Source organism: Vicia villosa, unplaced genomic scaffold, assembly GCF_029867415.1.
Source record: "Vicia villosa cultivar HV-30 ecotype Madison, WI unplaced genomic scaffold, Vvil1.0 ctg.000926F_1_1, whole genome shotgun sequence".
In the NCBI taxonomy this organism is placed as follows: Eukaryota; Viridiplantae; Streptophyta; class Magnoliopsida; order Fabales; family Fabaceae; genus Vicia; species Vicia villosa.
The window spans coordinates 369,438-387,508 of record NW_026705416.1 but is presented as its reverse complement, the minus strand read 5'-3'; positions in this window follow the sequence as shown (position 1 = coordinate 387,508).

The following is an 18,071-nucleotide window of genomic DNA, read 5'->3' as shown; positions in this document are numbered from 1 at the left end:
TGGTTATTTTCTGAAATGTGTTAGGTTTATATGTTTATAAGAAGTTCTGATATTAATCAACTAGAAGTTCTGATTCGGTTACTTCTAACGTTTCAATATCTAAGTTGATTCAGAATATCTTTTAGAGCAAAACAGCTGTCATCAGTCTTTCTAGAAAATGAACACGTGTTCGCTATTTTTGGACAAGCATGTGTGCAGTTGAGGAGATGCCGCCCTAGGTAACTGTGCAAATCATTTCACTTTGTTACTTTATCTCTCCTAACGTCATTTCTCATTAAATGCATTGATGTTACTTTATTTCTTTTTCAAATCCGTTCCTATATAAACTCATTCCCACAACACTTCAACTCTTTGCATTCCCTCTCTCCTTACACTTTCCTTCGTTGTCATTGCATTCTCTCCTTTCTGCATTCAAACCCTAGCTTGTGTTTCTGAAATTTATCATGAATCCTTCATCAAGCACATCAAACCCAGCAGTAGAAGAAATGTCTTCATCTCAACTGGTATACAACATGCACAAATACGCTCCTCTGAAGACTTGCTCCATTCCTCCGTCTGAGTTGGAAGATCTCTGTGAATCCTCTGTGGATTTTGAAAATCTGAAAGCATATGGTTTCAAACCTGGTGCTAAGATCATGGCACAAGGATGGTCAAACTATCTGGCTAGATTGGTTGGACCATGTTTTCTAGCGCTTGTGACAGATTTCTGGGTTCATGCAACTGTCACTCCAACCGCCATTCTCTCCTTCGTGCTAGGGCATGAAGTTGTGATAACTGAAAAGCTCATCAGAAAGTTGTACAACTTGGACGATGCAAAAGGAGTCACTGGTCCTCTTCTTGGCAGAATTGATTGGTTCCAGGTTGATAAGCAGATATCGTGTGCTACCGGTATTGATGCAAATCAAACTGGTACTTTGAAACCTATTTATCAGGTTTGGGCTGAAATTATTCTGGGCTCTCTTCATCACAGAAAGAGATGCTTCTCTTCATCTTACATCAGTCCTGATCACAAGTACACTCTCTTTTGTATTGGAAAAAGGATTGAACTCAACATCTCCAATATCATTTTCGAGAATTTGAAGCTGGCTATTGAAGAGTCAAGGGATGAAGAACGTGCACAGTATCCTCATCTTCCAAGAAATTATGTTCTTTTCGCCAGAATGATCTCCGATATTCTGATTGAAAGTGATCTAATGGACTCCCTAAGGTCTATGGGAACACCTAACTTCTTCAGGGTCACTAGGGGTGCTAGCTTCAATGGCCTTGACTTGCTGAGAATGGAACTTGTCAAGGAGATAACTGCTGTTCCCTTTGACATTCAACCAAGAAGATTTCCTGTTGAAGGTTTTTCAACTTTGTTCCAGGCAGAACTTTGCCAAGAAGTAAGGCTCTATTTGGAAGCTTCTGTGAGAAACTCTTCCTCTATTGATCCTGCATGGATGCGTGGAAGAGTGCTTCCTTCTCAAGATGACCTCAAGAAGGAGGATAAGAAGAAGCGCTAAAAGAGGCTTAAGAGAAAGGCTGCTCAAGAAGCTGCTGAGAGAGAAATCAGGCAGAAGGTCATCTATGATCCTCTTAAGGTTGATTCCTTCGAGGCAATAAGATCAGGTAACTTCTCCAGGCAAGTATACCAACCTCCACCTTCTGACTCCTCTGTCCAACCCTCTTCTTTTGAACCCTAAATCATTCTCACCTCTACAAATATCCCTCAATCACCTCCTTCTGCACAAACTCCTACCCCTCTATCATCCTCTTTAAACACCCTGCAAACACCATCATCTTCTCAAGTTCTCAATCCTACCCCCATAACTACCATTCTTCCCACACCCACAAATGTACCTTCCTCATCAACCCCCTCCACAGATATTCCTTCTTCTTCAACCACAACAGTTCCAACTGTTCCATCTCATCCCTTTCCCACAAGAAAATCCAACCCTTACTGCCTTCTCTACCCAGACTACAAATTCACCTTCAATCCTCCTGAACCTGAACCTTTTATTTGCCTGGAGAAGTTCAGAAGTGAAGTTATTAGTAGGCTGGATCTCTTGAAGGATGCCTTCCTCAATGAGCTAGATGATGTCTCTACTAGGAATCTTTGGAGAAGCTTTCGCCAAGATTTTCAAGTAAGAGCCATGGCTGTTCAGAAGAGGCTGGTAGCTGCTGCACCTGCTTATGCTGGATATCTTTTGGAAATGGATGATGGAAGATACTTTCATCCAATAAGGAACAGATTCTGTCTTGAAGAGAAGAGGTTTGTGGATGAATTGGAAGAAGCTAGAATTGTTGCTGCAATGGAAGCTAATCCTTGCAGAGATATTGTGGTCTGGAGACCTCAGTATCCAGTGCTGCTTGGAGATTTCAGATGGCTGTTTGACCTTCTGAGAGCAAATCCTTCGGAACAGGATCTTGGTATGGTGATCCCAGAAGTTGCTGCTCCTCCAGAAGTTGAAGATCCTTCTGCGCCAAGGAATCTAGTTGCCATTCTGCAAGCTCTTGAGAATGGAGATTCTGATCTTCCTGCTCCTGTGTACGGAGAAGATGTTGATATGGAAGATGCTGATGCTGAAGCTGAAGATCATTCTGCTGAAGAAATTCCTGCTGAGGAAAATCCTTCTAATGATCTCTCTCAGAAGACTGCCATGGAAGCTATGGTGATTAATGCTGATCCTCTAAACAGAAGCTGTGAGGCTTCTTCTGGTGAACCCTCTGCTCTGGCAAGAACTCTGGAGGTCATTCAGAAGAACCAGGCTGAGATAGCTTCTCGGATGCAAAGGCAAGATGAAACCAATGCTGAGTTCCGCTCTTTCATCCAGAGTCAGAATGAGAGTAATGCTGGGATTCAAGCTATGCTGGCCAAGATTATGTCCAAGCTAGGGTAGTCTTAGTGTCTTAGCAGTCTCTTTGTTTCTTGCATCTGTTTTCTTCCCGCATTCTCCTTGTACTTCTTCTGAAAATCAATGAAATATATCTTCTTTTCTCTCATTGCATTTTGTTTCTCATCTGAATCTTTATGTTTTTTGATGTTATGACAAAAAGGGGGAGAAAATGTGATAAATGATCTGATTTATTTTATCAGTTGCTGGGAGAAAGTCTCCACATTTCTAACAAGAACTTTCATGTTCTGTGTGTTTAAGTGTTTTGCAGGATTGAAGAAAATCTTAAAAGCTCAACATAAGAAGCAAAACGATGTGGAAAAGCAATTCTGTAAAGAATATGCTCTGAAAAACTAAAGCAGGCTGAGTGCTATGAAGCTTCAGAATCAGAAGCAAGAAGGAAGAATGTTTTGATATTATAATTTCAGAATATGCTCTAACTCATTTTTTGCCCTTATATGCTCTGATACTAAATATCCTTAGTTCTAATGCATATTATATATTCTGATGCATTCTGTATGCTCTAATACATATTTTATGTTCTGATTCATTCATGCTCTGATTTTTGTCGTGAAGTTTGTTCTGTAACATTTCAGAATGTAGAGATGCTCAGAAGATGTTCTGGTACATTCAACAATGTTCTGATACAATTTAGCATGAAGTGATTCAAGAAGAAATTCAAGCTCTGAAGCTGTCCTATGGAAGCAAGAAGCAGAAGCTATGAATATTCTGAAGATCTAAGCATATGTGATCGTCTCAACTGAAATGGAAAATACTCAGGGAAGTCCTTTATTACAAAATTCTTCCAGTATTTATTTCAGGGGGAAATTATTTATTTCAGGGGGAGATTGTTAATCTCAGGGGGAGACATATTTACACACTATGTTTATATGCTTATGCAATAACTGTGTAATTGTCTTTAGCCGTCTAATATTCTGATTGCAAATTCATATCATTTATATATGTTTTTGTCATCATCAAAAAGGGGGAGATTGTTAGAACAAGATTTGTTATGATCAATATTCTTAGTTTTGATGATAACAATGTATATGAATTTTGTATGAGATAATGTGATACTCTAATACTATGCAATTTCCATTTCAGGAACAATATAAAGAGTATGCACAAAATCAGCGCAAGAAGCACTGACTCAGAAGGTTCAGCGTGCAACATCAGAACATGGTCTGGCAAGACATCAGAAGATGGTCAAGCAGAAGCAGAACATGGTCTATGGAAGCATCAGAAGAACTTGAGATCAGAAGTAGAAGCACTGAAGTTCTCATGGTATCACGCTCAGAAGCACTTCAAGGTCAGAAGACAAGAAGATGCTCTGCACCAAGCTGTATTGACTCTGATGATATTCAAACATTGTATCTACAAAAGATCAATCAGAATCAAGTACAAGATGGCAGGCTACGCTGACTGACAAAAGGAACATTAGAAGCTATTAACGGCAACGTCAGTAGACACAGCGAAAGCAAGGCTCGAGGTAGTTGACAAAAGAGTGAAACATTAAATGCAATGCTGTACAGAATACACAAAGCATTAAATGCTCCCAACGGTCATCTTCTCATGCGCCTATAAATATGAAGTTCTGATGAGAAGCAAATGTTAACGAATCTGCATACAACTCTTAACAAAAACTTTGCTGAAACGCTGTTCAATTTGAAAGCTCTCAAACTTCATCTTCAACCTCACTTATTGCTGTTGTAATTCTATAGTGAGATTAAGCTTAAACCTTAAGAGAAATATCACAGTTGTGATTATAGCTTTTCAGAAGCATTGTAATACTCTTAGAATTTGTTTACATTAACTTGTAAAGGACTAGAGTGATCAGTTAGATCAGAATACTCTAGAAAAGTCTTAGAGGTTATCTAAGCAGATTGTTCCTAGAGTGATCAGGTTGTGATCAGAAGACTCTAGAAGACTTAGCTGTTGTCTAAGTGGAAAACCATTGTAATATTGTGTGATTAGTGGATTAAATCCTCAGTTGAGGTAAATCACCTTGTCATGGGTGGACTGGAGTAGTTTAGTTAACAACGAACCAGGATAAAAATAATTGTGCAAGTTGTTTTTATCTTATAAGTTTTGAAACTACACTTATTCAAACCCCCCCTTTCTAAGTGTTTTTCTACCCTTCACCATTGATTGATAAGGAGAACTAGGATATATACTTTTATCATTTATATTTTATGCACTTTGACTTTCTGCACTTTATATTGCTAAGAATATATCATTATCATATCAAAGGAAAATTAAGAACATAGCGAAAAAATGAGAAAAATTGGGCCACCTTTATTCACCTCCTCTCTTAGGATGCATCTCAAACTTGCAATTGGCAATAGAGCTGGTTAATGTAACTTGTTCCTCGATCCGGGTAGATATGGATTCCACAAAACTATTCTAGGCAAATGGGGGTAGCACCATCAAATCACTATATTTTGTTGGTGAATACTATGATTTCTGGAAAATTCATATGCAAATGTACTTAGAAGCACAAGAGGTTTAAATATGAAGTGTTAGTCAAGGATAGATCCTTCATTCTTACAACTATCATAAATAATGTAAAACAACAAAATAAGCAAAGTTATACGAACAATGGGAACAAGAAGAAAAATATCATATAACATGAAGGCAAAAAAATATACTTGCATCTACCTCCGAAATGGATGTATTTTTTTCTAAGTCTTAAGTTTAAAAACAACCAATGAAATTTGGAATAAATTGGAAGTTACACACGAAGGATTTGAAGAAGTCAATCCACAACAAACAATCTACAGCCACCACTATATATCTTTCTTGTGAAAGTATTTTCCTTTAAAATATTTGCTCAAGATCATGAAATTTTGGAACTTAAAGAAGCTTGGAAAAGTTTTCTATGATGTATTGCAAGTGCAAAAAAATATTTCTAAGGTTTGTAACAGATAACTCCTTACTTGGAGTAAATAGTTCCTTATAAGTTGATTGCATGCACTCCACATAACTCTAAAATAACGAGCACAAAATGTATTGCATCCAACATTTTATCTTCTTTGATATTTCAAGAAAATGAACATCCAACATTTGATCTTCATCAACAGTATTGACGATTAATTGGATTGGAATTTAAGGAAGATAAGATATCAGTTGAAAAGACTTGATCGATCATTGATGGTCCAATTTAAAACTGATGGGTTAAGATTATCTTGATGTCAAACTCCACAACAATATTGTAAAGGATAACACTTAGTGTGTTAGCTACATGAAATAAATTAGGAACCACTATGTGGACGACTAGAGCACACCCAAACTTGTAGAATGGGGTGCCATGAAGTGAAATAATTGATTGGTTGCCAAGACATAATCGATTACAGAGGAATCAAGGTCGTCTCATGAACCACATAAACACCGAGATTTATAATACTCAAATCAATATAAAGATGCCATAAAGTTTCGGACATTTAATAATTATTTAGCGACAAACATTTTGGTGGTAACTAGTTTTATTAAGCCTAACATCGATATAATACTCAATTTAATAGTGTTTATTATTAATTTGTGTAAAATACTCTATTTTTTTGTTTTATTCTTTTGTCTAGGTTTAGTTATAAGAAAATATTAATAAATAATTTCTTATGATTATTTATTATATTTTAATATACCATTGAAAAAGTTTCATAGAATTTAATTTTTTTTTTATATTTATAATTAAAGAACAAAAAAAATTACATAATAAAATCATTTAATAAGATAAGACTTATGTTAAGGTTTGGGTCATCAATTACATAGTTAGAGATAACAATACTATGATATTTTGTCTCGTCACCCCTCATAGTCATATTTAACACTCTTCTAGAACTATGTTTTTATCTTTATTTTTTTAATAAATAATAAGATTGCATTAAAGCGAAAATAAAGGGTACTCAATTGGAATACAAAAGGGGAAACAAAACATCACTACTTCATGACCTCTAGAAGATTGGACACCTAAACAATTTTCGACTCACTTAAATGTCCAAATAGATATATAAACAGACACCAACATAATGTAATGAAATTTCAATACATGAAACTAAAAGGATATATGTGTACTTTTAATTGTAATGTTTTTGTTTTTCAAAGTTTTATAGGAGATTTTCATTTAAAAGAAAGTTTTAAAACAAATTAGAATGGTTTCCATACCTATATTATTTATTACCTTACTTTAACAATTGTATTTTGTATTTATTAATCACAAAACAACCCATCCCATTGTATTGACTGATAAATTAAAATTTATATAAAAATAGAAAAAATAATTTAAGCGGAAATGTGATAACCATTGGTCCTTCGGTCAATAAAAACATTGTATTTTGATGCCTGCATAAACCTTGAAAAATATTATATGTTAATAATTTAAAAAGTAAAATTGTTTATGTATAGAATGTATTTGACTAATTGAATATATTTTCTAACTATTAAAGATGTTTAGCAACTGGAGAGGGGATGCATTGAGACAAAAATGTAATGTGCAACAGTGAACAATTACATGATATTTAGAAACGAGTTAAACAAATATTTAAATTATAAATAGAAAAAAAAATCAAATTCTCTTTATAAATTAAAGTTGTACTCAATTTCATTATTGCATTTGATATTTACAGAGTAGAGAGTGAGAGAGAATTTAGTGTGGCAGTAGTGTTCGGCAAATAATTCTTAACATCAATCCATTTTTTTTATCTACTCATAAATTGAGGTATATTTTCTTTAACTAAATCTTTTATTTTTATGTATGATATTAATCATTGTATACAAATATAATAATGTTGGTTTTACATGTATATGGATCTGTTTTATCTATTTAAATCTTTTATATATATATATATATATATATATATATATATATATATATATATATATATATATATATATATATATATATATATATATATATATATATGTTTGTTTTTTATTATGCCTTCCTTTGTTTTATCTTAATCAATTAGTTGGTTGGTCAATCGTCAAAATCAAATCTGATTTACTATGTTATAATAATTTTGTAAATATTTCTTTTTTGAATTCCTTTAAAGTTGAGTTTTTGGTTTGTGAATAAAAAAGTTATTATTCAAATCTACCATGCATATGTTTCTCTATTAAAAATAAATAAAAAATACCTATGTGTTTGAATTATGAATTTCGAATATGGGTTTAAACTTTAAAAAACTAATTAAATTTTTTTATAAATTATTTCTCTATTAGGTTACTATAATATTTTTTACTTCAAAAAAACTAATTAATCTTACAACTTTTTAAATTTATTTAAAAAACAATTAATACTTTATTTATTGAAAAAAAAAACACATTCAAATATTCTCTATAAATTGAGTTTGTCTCTAGTTTCATTTGTGCATTTTAAATTTACATTGAAGTGGGAGTAGAGAGAGTGAAAGAGAAATCCGCGGGATATTGATAAAGTTATCAGATTTTTGAAACTTTAAGATATGCATTATTAAAACCTCTTTTTATTATCATAGATGAAATTAATCATTGAATTGTGTATAAATGTTTTTTTTTTTATTTTGTTTAAATTTGTGTATTTATGCATTGTTTTTTTGTTATGTCTCTCATTGTTGGATTTCTATATAAAAGTATCTATTGGCATGAATTAAAACTATATCTAGACGAAGCTCGCAAATTTTCGCTATAAATTAAAATTCTCTTTCATTTGTTTTTTGTATTTCATATTTACATAAAAGATACCTTAAGAGAGAGCAACAAAGAAATCATATCAATATAAAATTGTTGTTGTGATTCATTTCGCGTTCTTTCCTAGTCTCTTTGCTTTTATCTAAATATGAAATGCAAAAATGGAATGAGAGAAGATTTTAGTTTATAGAGAAAATTTGATTCATGTCTATATATTTTTATAAAAGTCAAATTTTTATCGTATTTTCGGTCTTTTTTTTTCTATTTTTATTAGCATTATGACAGGTGCAACATATATAATAATAATTTTAAGAAAAACAAATTTGTAGAATCTAATTCAAAAGTTTATTTTGTCTTCTAGGCCAAGGTAGAAAGCACGAAAAGGTCATTTGATTAAGAGAGATTCAGATTCCACCATAAGTTTGGTGTTAAAGTTGGAAGATTGTAAGAGAGGTCTTGGCGTGAGGCTTGTACAAAGATCTTGCATGGTAGAAAATCCTATAAGGTGTTAAGGGACCAGATGTACCATTGATATATAAGGAGAACTAGGATATATACTTTTATCATTTATATTTTATGCACTTTGACTTTCTGCACTTTATATTGCTAAGAATATATCATTATCATATCAAAGGAAAATTAAGAACATAGCGAAAAAATGAGAAAAATTGGGCCACCTTTATTCACCTCCCCTCTTAGGTTGCATCTCAAACTTGCAATTGGCAATAGAGCTGGTTAATGTAACTTGTTCCTCGATCTGGGTAGATATGGATTCCACAAAACTATTCTAGGCAAATGGGGGTAGCACCATCAAATCACTAATTTTGTTGGTGAATACTATGATTTCTAGAAAATTCATATGCAAATGTACTTAGAAGCACAAGAGGTTTAAATATGAAGTGTTAGTCAAGGATAGATCCTTCATTCTTACAACTATCATAAATAATGTAAAACAACAAAATAAGCAAAGTTATACGAACAATGGGAACAAGAAGAAAAATATCATATAACATGAAGGCAAAAAAATATACTTGCATCTACCTCAGAAATGGATGTCTTTTTTTCTGAGTCTTAAGTTTAAAAACAACCAAGGAAATTTGGAATAAATTGGAAGTAGCACACGAAGGAATTGAAGAAGTCAATCCACAACAAACTATCTACAACCACCACTACTAGAAATTTGGCCTACGGCCACGCTAAAATTGTCCACAGCTCAGAAACTGTGGCCACATATATGATTTAGCCATGATTATCAAAGCGTAGACGTATGTTATAGAAATATTAAATCCGGAGTGTAAAACTGTGGCCTGTATAGCGGTAGATATTTTAAGCCGCAACTAAGAAACCGAGGCCTATAATTTTCAGTTCAAACTGTGGCCAAAACCCCAAAAAAAACCCTCCAAAAGTTCCCTCCTTTTTTTTTTAGTTTCCCTCTATCTTTTAATATTTTATTTTCTATTTTTTTTAATTAAAAAAAGAAAAAAAATGAAAGAACAAAGGCATTGAAACGAGCCATATGAACAAAAACACTCACACTATCTGAAAACTCCATCTCCCAATACTATCTGAAAACTCTTCGCCGTTGCGCCACTGCTGCCACCTCCATCGCTTACAGGTTAGTTTCTTCATCTTCATCTCACTAACCTCAATCATCTCACGAACCCTAACCCTCTCCATCTCACGAATCCTAACTCTCTTCATCTCACGAACCCTAACCCTCTTCATCTCACGATTCTCTGTTCGTGTTCCTCATCTTCTCTATCGTCTCCTCTGATTTTGTTTGGACCTAATATATATTTTGTTTTGCAGTTGAGGTACCAAAGCTTTTGGAGGCTTCCTCTATTCATCTGCGTACGATTATCTGGGTACGATTCTCTTCTCTGTTCGTGTTCCTCATCTTCCCTTGTCTCCTCTGATTTTTTTTGACCTAATATATATTTTGTTTTGCATGTGAGGTACCGAAGCTTCTAGAGGCTAATACGGTAGGGTTTCTTTTTGACCTAATCTATGTTTAAACAAATTCTACTACTGATGTTTGGATAGTGTGATTTGATGCATGTTTTGTTTTGACCTAATCTACTGAGGGCTTCATTTTGACCTAATCTCTGCATTGTTACATCTGTTGTTGTTATTTATGTTAGATTTTGTTATGGTGATTTGAAACTGAGAGAGGCACTGAGTTTAGGTTAGATTTTGTTATGGTGATTTAGGTTAGATTTTGGTAGGGTTGAAAACTGATCTGGATTTTAGGTTGAGAAAGTATGTTAGATTCAAGTTAACTGCTATTTCCGTTATTTGACTGTTAGTATTGTTAAATCTAAAATTGATTTTCTGTTTGGGACGAAATCAGAATTCTAGTTATGCTTAATATCATGAATTGAATTGAATTTCTTGTGATTATTAGAAGAATATCTGTTATTATGATATGTGTATGTGTATGATAATTTATGAATTTTACTCTGAGGATCCATTATGCTGCAATATACTATAGATTATACATTTGAAGGAAGTTTTTAATTATGTATTTTTTGTTTGTTTGTTTAGGGGAGGAATATTCTTGAAACAGATCATCCAGAAGGTCCTTTTGGCACTAAGGTCAGTGTTCTAACTTGTTTCTGAGACTCGACAAAGTCGAAAAGGAAAACAGCTGGATGAGGAAACTTCAAGTGTAATTGTAAGCCAGGCAGATTATTCCTTTAATCAACATTTGCCTTTAATCATTTATTTTTCTAATGTGAATATTTTCTAATGTGAATATTTTTTAATTAGTCTAAGCTTCAAGAATCAGTTCAGAATTCAACTGAATCTGAGACATTTAACTCCTTGTTTGGGAAAGAAAAATTTGGACGAGTTCGTTGCTATGGAAGAACAATAACACCTACCATGCTTAAAAGAAAAGAAGAAATTCTGGTTATTAAAAGGCAGCATAATGATGAAGTGGCTGGCATGAAGAGGGAGATGGATGGTATGAAGGCGCTATTTAAGACATTGATGAAGCAACAAAACCCACATATGAGCGACGAGGAGATCTCTAATTTGATGGCAAGTGCTATGGGTTGTTCCATTAGTTCTACTGTTGCTCCTGCTGATCCACATTCGTCTGCATCAACTCATACTCCGCATTGCGAACAGGTATACTCTAAACTACAAAATTGCAGCATATGGCACTGTATAGAAACTGTATAGAAACTGTATTAGAAACTGTATCAAGTGTTTTCTGAAATTAGAAACTGTATTAGAAACTGTATAGGGCACTGAATTATCAAGTGTATAGGGCACTGAATTAGAAACTCGGTTATCAAGAATTAGTTAGAAACTGTATAGGGCACATTAAGTGCAGGGATCATGGTTGAACAAGTGCAGGGATCACATTAAGAAACTGAATTATCACTGAATTTCTGAAATTGTATGGTTATCATGGATGAACAAGTGCAGGGATCACATTAAGAAACTGAATTATCATTGAATTTCTGAACTGATACTTGAACTGATTCTTGAATTTCTGAACTGGTTATCATGGATGAACAATATGCAGGGATCACATCTTGTTACAGTTTTACTGTTGTTCAAATTTTGTTATAGTGTTATTGGTTTTACAGATTTTAAGCATCTTGTTATAGTGTTATTGGTTGGTAAAAATTTTGTGAATGCTAGTAACATTGATGTAATTCATTTTCTGGTGCCAATTAAACTGAAGTTTTGAAGTATCATCATTGGTTTGTACTATGTGGCCCAAATGGCATAAGGGAATCACATTAATCATGTAAAGTTTCATGGATGATTAAAGATTCTATTTGGTTTGATTTTAAGCATCCTATTACTGTTTTACTGTTGTAGCTTATAGTGTTATTGGTTGGTACAAGTTGTGTGAATGCTACTAACATTGATTTGTTTGTTTCAAACACATGTTACTTCAGTAGCAGATTTGTATCATCATTGGTGTTATGCATGTTTATTGGTTAGTACACTTATGAATGTTGAATGATGTTATGTTTATTGTAGGGTGGAGAGGAAGCAGATTGTGATGAAGATATGGAAGAAGCTTGTGATGAACATGAAGATGTGGAAGAAGTTTGTGCTGAAGATGTTGAAGAAGATGTGGAAGAAGAGCAAGGAGAAGATCAAGAAGAATAGTTGTTTTATGTTATCTTTCTAGCCAGTTATTAGAACTTTTTTTGGTTATTTTGGGATGACTCTTTTTTGAGCCAAACTTGTGTTTAATATGGTTGTGTTTAACATGGTTGTTTTGAATTTTGAATTTGGGATGACATCAAAACTTGTATCCAACTATTATTAGTGGCACTACAAAAAAAACATACTTTTGACCTTAATGTTAATTTTATTGTTAATTTTATATTGATAGATATATTTATATATATATATATATATATATATATATATATATATATAAATATATATAAAATGACATATTTATGTAATGATACAGAAATAAACCGTGGCTAGATAAATGGGTTAGAATGCATAACATATAACAACGGTTTTAAATAGGTGGTCATAACCAAACCGTGGCTATATCTTGAACTAATACTGTGTCGTAAACGTTAAAATGAAACTGTGGCTTTACAATATAGCCACAGTTATTAAGTCATGGCAAATACAAACCGTGGCCTTAATCAAGCTACCTAAACCGTGGCCTAAAAATGCCACGGTTGTAAAAATGGCGTGGTCTATACCAAAAAACCGTGGACTTTACTTTTGGCCACGGTCGTATACTCCACCGTTGGATTTTCGTGGCCGAACCGTGGCCTCAGCGTTACGCCACGGTTATTTTGCATAAAGCCTCGGTTTTCTGGGCGTGGTAGGAGGCCTTTTTTTCTGTAGTGCACCACTATATATCTTTCTTGTGAAAGTATTTTCCTTTAAAACATTTGCTCAAGATCATGAAATTTTGGAACTTAAAGAAGCTTGGAAAAGTTTTCTATGATGTATTGCAAGTGCAAAAAAATATTTCTAATATTTGGAACAGATAACTCCTTACTTGGAGTAAATAGTTCCTTATAAGTTGATTGCATGCACTCCACATAACTCTAAAATAATGAGCACAAAATGTATTGCATCCAACATTTTATCTTCTTTGATATTTCAAGAAAATGAAAATCCAACATTTGATCTTCACCAACAGTATTGACGATTAATTGGATTGGAATTTAAGGAAGATAAGATATCAGTTGAAAAGACTTGATCGATCATTGATTGTCCAATTTAAAACTGATGGGTTAAGACTATCTTGATGTCAAACTCCACAACAATATTGTAAAGGATAACACTTAGTGTGTTAGCTACATGGAATAAATTAGGAACCACTATGTGGACGACTAGAGCACACCCAAACTTGTAGAATGGTGTGCCATGAAGTGAAATAATTGATTGGTTGCCAAGACATAATCGATTACAAAGGAATCAAGGTTGTCTCATGAACCACATAAACACCCAGATTTATAATACTCAAATCAATATAAAGATGCCATAAAGTTTCGGACATTTAATAATTATTTAGCGACAAACATTTTGGTGGTAACTAGTTTTATTAAGTCTACCATCGATATAATACTCAATTTAATAGTGTTTATCATTAATTTGTGTAACATACTCTATTTTTTTGTTTTATTCCTTTGTCTAGGTTTAGTTATAAGAAAATATTAATAAATAATTTCTTATGATTATTTATTATATTTTAATATACCATTGAAATAGTTTCATAGAATTTAATTTATTTTATATTTATAATTAAAGAACAAAAAAAATTACATAATAAAATCATTTAATAAGATAAGACTTATGTTAAAGTTTGGGTCATCAATTACATAGTTAGAGATAACAATACTATGATATTTTGTCTCGTCACCCCTCATAGTTATATTTGACACTCTTCTAGAACTATCTTTTTATTTTTATTTTTTTAATAAATAATAAGATTGCATTAAAGCGAAAATAAAGGGTACTCAATCGGAATACAAAAGGGAAACAAAACATCACTACTTCATGACCTCTAGAGGATTGGACACCCAAATAATTTTCGACTCACTTAAATGTCCAAATAGATATATAAACAGACACCAACGTAATGTATTAAAATTTCAATACGTGAAACTAAAAGGATATATGTGTAATTTTAGTTGTAATGTGTTTGTTTTTCAAAGTTTTATAGGAGATTTTCATTTAAAATAAAGTTTTAAAACAAACTAGAATGGTTTCCATACCTATATTATTTATTACCTTACTTTAACAATTGTATTTTGTATTTATTAATCACAAAACAATCCATTCGTTGTATTGACTGATAAATTAGAATTTATATAAAAATAGAAAAAATAACTTAAGGGGAAATGTGAAAACCATTGGTCCTTCGGTCAATAAAAACATTGTATTTTGATGCATGCATAAACCTTGAAAAATATTATATGTTAATAATTTAAAAAGTAAAACTGTTTATGTATAGAATGTATTTGACTAATTGAATATATTTTCTAACTATTAAAGAAGGTTAGCAACTGGAGAGAGGATGCATTGAGACAAAAATGTAATGTGCAACAGTGAACAATTACATGATATTTAGAAACGAGTTAAACAAATATTTAAATTTACATAGAAAAAAAAATCAAATTCTCTTTATAAATTAAAGTTGTACTCAATTTCATTATTGCATTTGATATTTACAGAGTAGAGAGTGAGAGAGAATTTAGTGTGGCAGTAGTGTTCGGCAAATGATTCTTAACATCAATCCATTTTTTTTATCTACTCATAAATTGAGGTACATTTTCTTTAACTAAACCTTTTATTTTTATGTATGATATTAATCATTGTATACAAATATAATAATGTTGGTTTTACATGTATATGGATCTGTTTTATCTATTTAAATCTTGTATATATATGTTTGTGTTTTATTATGCCTTCCTTTGTTTCATCTTAATCAATTACTTGGTTGGTCAATCGTCAAAATCAAATCTGATTTACTATGTTATAATAATTTTGTAAATATTTCTTTTTTGAATTCCTTTAAAGTTGAGTTTTTGGTTTGTGAATAAAAAAAGTTATTATTCAAATCTACCATGCATATGTTTCTCTATTAAAAATAAATAAAAAATACCTATGTGTTTGAATTATGAATTTCGAATATGGGTTTAAACTTTAAAAGACTTATTAAATTTTTTTATAAATTATTTCTCTATTAGGTTACTATAATATTTTTTACTTCAAAAAAACTAATTAATCTTACAACTTTTTAAATTTATTTAAAAAACAATTAATACTTTAATTATTGAAAAAAAAAACACATTCAAATATTCTCTATAAATTGAGTTTGTCTCTAGTTTCATTTGTGCATTTTAAATTTACATTGAAGTGGGAGTAGAGAGAGTGAAAGAGAAATCCGCGGGATATTGATAAAGTTATCAGATTTTTGAAACTTTAAGGTATGCATTACTGAAACCTCTTTTTATTATCATAGATGAAATTAATCATTGAATTGTGTATAAATGTTTTTTTTATTTTGTTTAAATTTGTGTATTTATGCATTGTTTTTTTGTTATGTCTCTCATTGTTGGATTTCTATATAAAAGTATCTATTGGCATGAATTAAAACTATATCTAGACGAAGCTCGCAAATTTTCGCTATAAATTAAAATTCTCTTTCATTTGTTTTTTGTATTTCATATTTACATAAAAGATACCTTAAGAGAGAGCAACAAAGAAATCATATCAATAATAAAGTGTTGTTGTGATTCATTTCGCGTTCTCTCTTAATCTCTTTGCTTTTATCTAAATATGAAATGCAAAAATGGAATGAGAGAAGATTTTAATTTATAGAGAAAACTTGATTCATGTCTATATATTTTTATTAAAATCAAATTTTTATCGTATTTTCGACCTTTTTTTTCTATTTTTATTAGCATTATGACAGGTGCAACATATATAATAATAATTTTAAGAAAAACAAATTTGTAGAATCTAATTCAAAAGTTTATTTTGTCTTCTAGGCCAAGGTAGAAAGCACGAAAAGGTCATTTGATTCAGAGAGATTAAAATTCCACCATAAGTTTGGTGTTTAAGTTGGAAGATTATAAGAGAGGTCTTGGCGTGAGGCTTGTACAAAGATCTTGCATGGTTGAAAATCCTATAAGGTGTTAAGGGACCAGATGTACCATTGATTGATAAGGAGAACTAGGATATATACTTTTATCATTTATATTTTATGCACTTTGACTTTCTGCACTTTATATCAAAGGAAAATTAAGAACATAGCGAAAAAATGAGAAAAATTGGGCCATCTTTATTCACCTCCCCTTTTAGGTTGCATCTCAAACTTGCAATTGGCAATAGAGCTGGTTAATGTAACTTGTTCCTCGATCCGGGTAGATATGGATTCCACAAAACTATTCTAGGCAAATGGGGGTAGCACCATCAAATCACTATATTTTGTTGGTGAATACTATGATTTCTGGAAAATTCATATGCAAATGTACTTAGAAGCACAAGAGGTTTAAATATGAAGTGTTAGTCAAGGATAGATCCTTCATTCTTACAACTATCATAAATAATGTAAAACAACAAAATAAGCAAAGTTATACGAACAATGGGAGCAAGAAGAAAAATATCATATAACATGAAGGCAAAAAAATATCCTTGCATCTACCTCAGAAATGGATGTATTTTTTTTCTGAGTCTTAAGTTTAAAAACAACCAAGGAAATTTGGAATAAATTGGAAGTAGCACACGAAGGAATTGAAGAAGTCAATCCACAACAAACTATCTACAGCCACCACTATATATATTTCTTGTGAATGTATTTTCCTTTAAAACATTTACTCAAGATCATGAAATTTTGGAACTTAAAGAAGCTTGGAAAAGTTTTCTATGATGTATTGCAAGTGCAAAAAAATATTTCTAATGTTTGGAACAAATAACTCCTTACTTGGAGTAAATAGTTCCTTATAAGTTGATTGCATGCACTCCACATAACTCTAAAATAATGAGCACAAAATGTATTGCATCCAACATTTTATCTTCTTTGATATTTCAAGAAAATGAAAATCCAACATTTGATCTTCACCAACAGTATTGACGATTAATTGGATTGGAATTTAAGAAGATAAGATATCAGTTGAAAAGACTTGATCGATCATTGATGGTCCAATTTAAAACTGATGGGTTAAGACTATCTTGATGTCAAACTCTACAACAATATTGTAAAGGATAACACTTAGTGTGTTAGCTACATGGAATAAATTAGGAACCACTATATGGACGACTAGAGCACACCCAAACTTGTAGAATGGTGTGCCATGAAGTGAAATAATTGATTGGTTGCCAAGACATAATCGATTACAGAGGAATCAAGGTTGTCTCATGAACCACATAAACACCCAGATTTATAATACTCAAATCAATATAAAGATGCCATAAAGTTTCGGACATTTAATAATTATTTAGCGACAAACATTTTGGTGGTAACTAGTTTTATTAAGTCTACCATCAATATAATACTCAATTTAATAGTGTTTATCATTAATT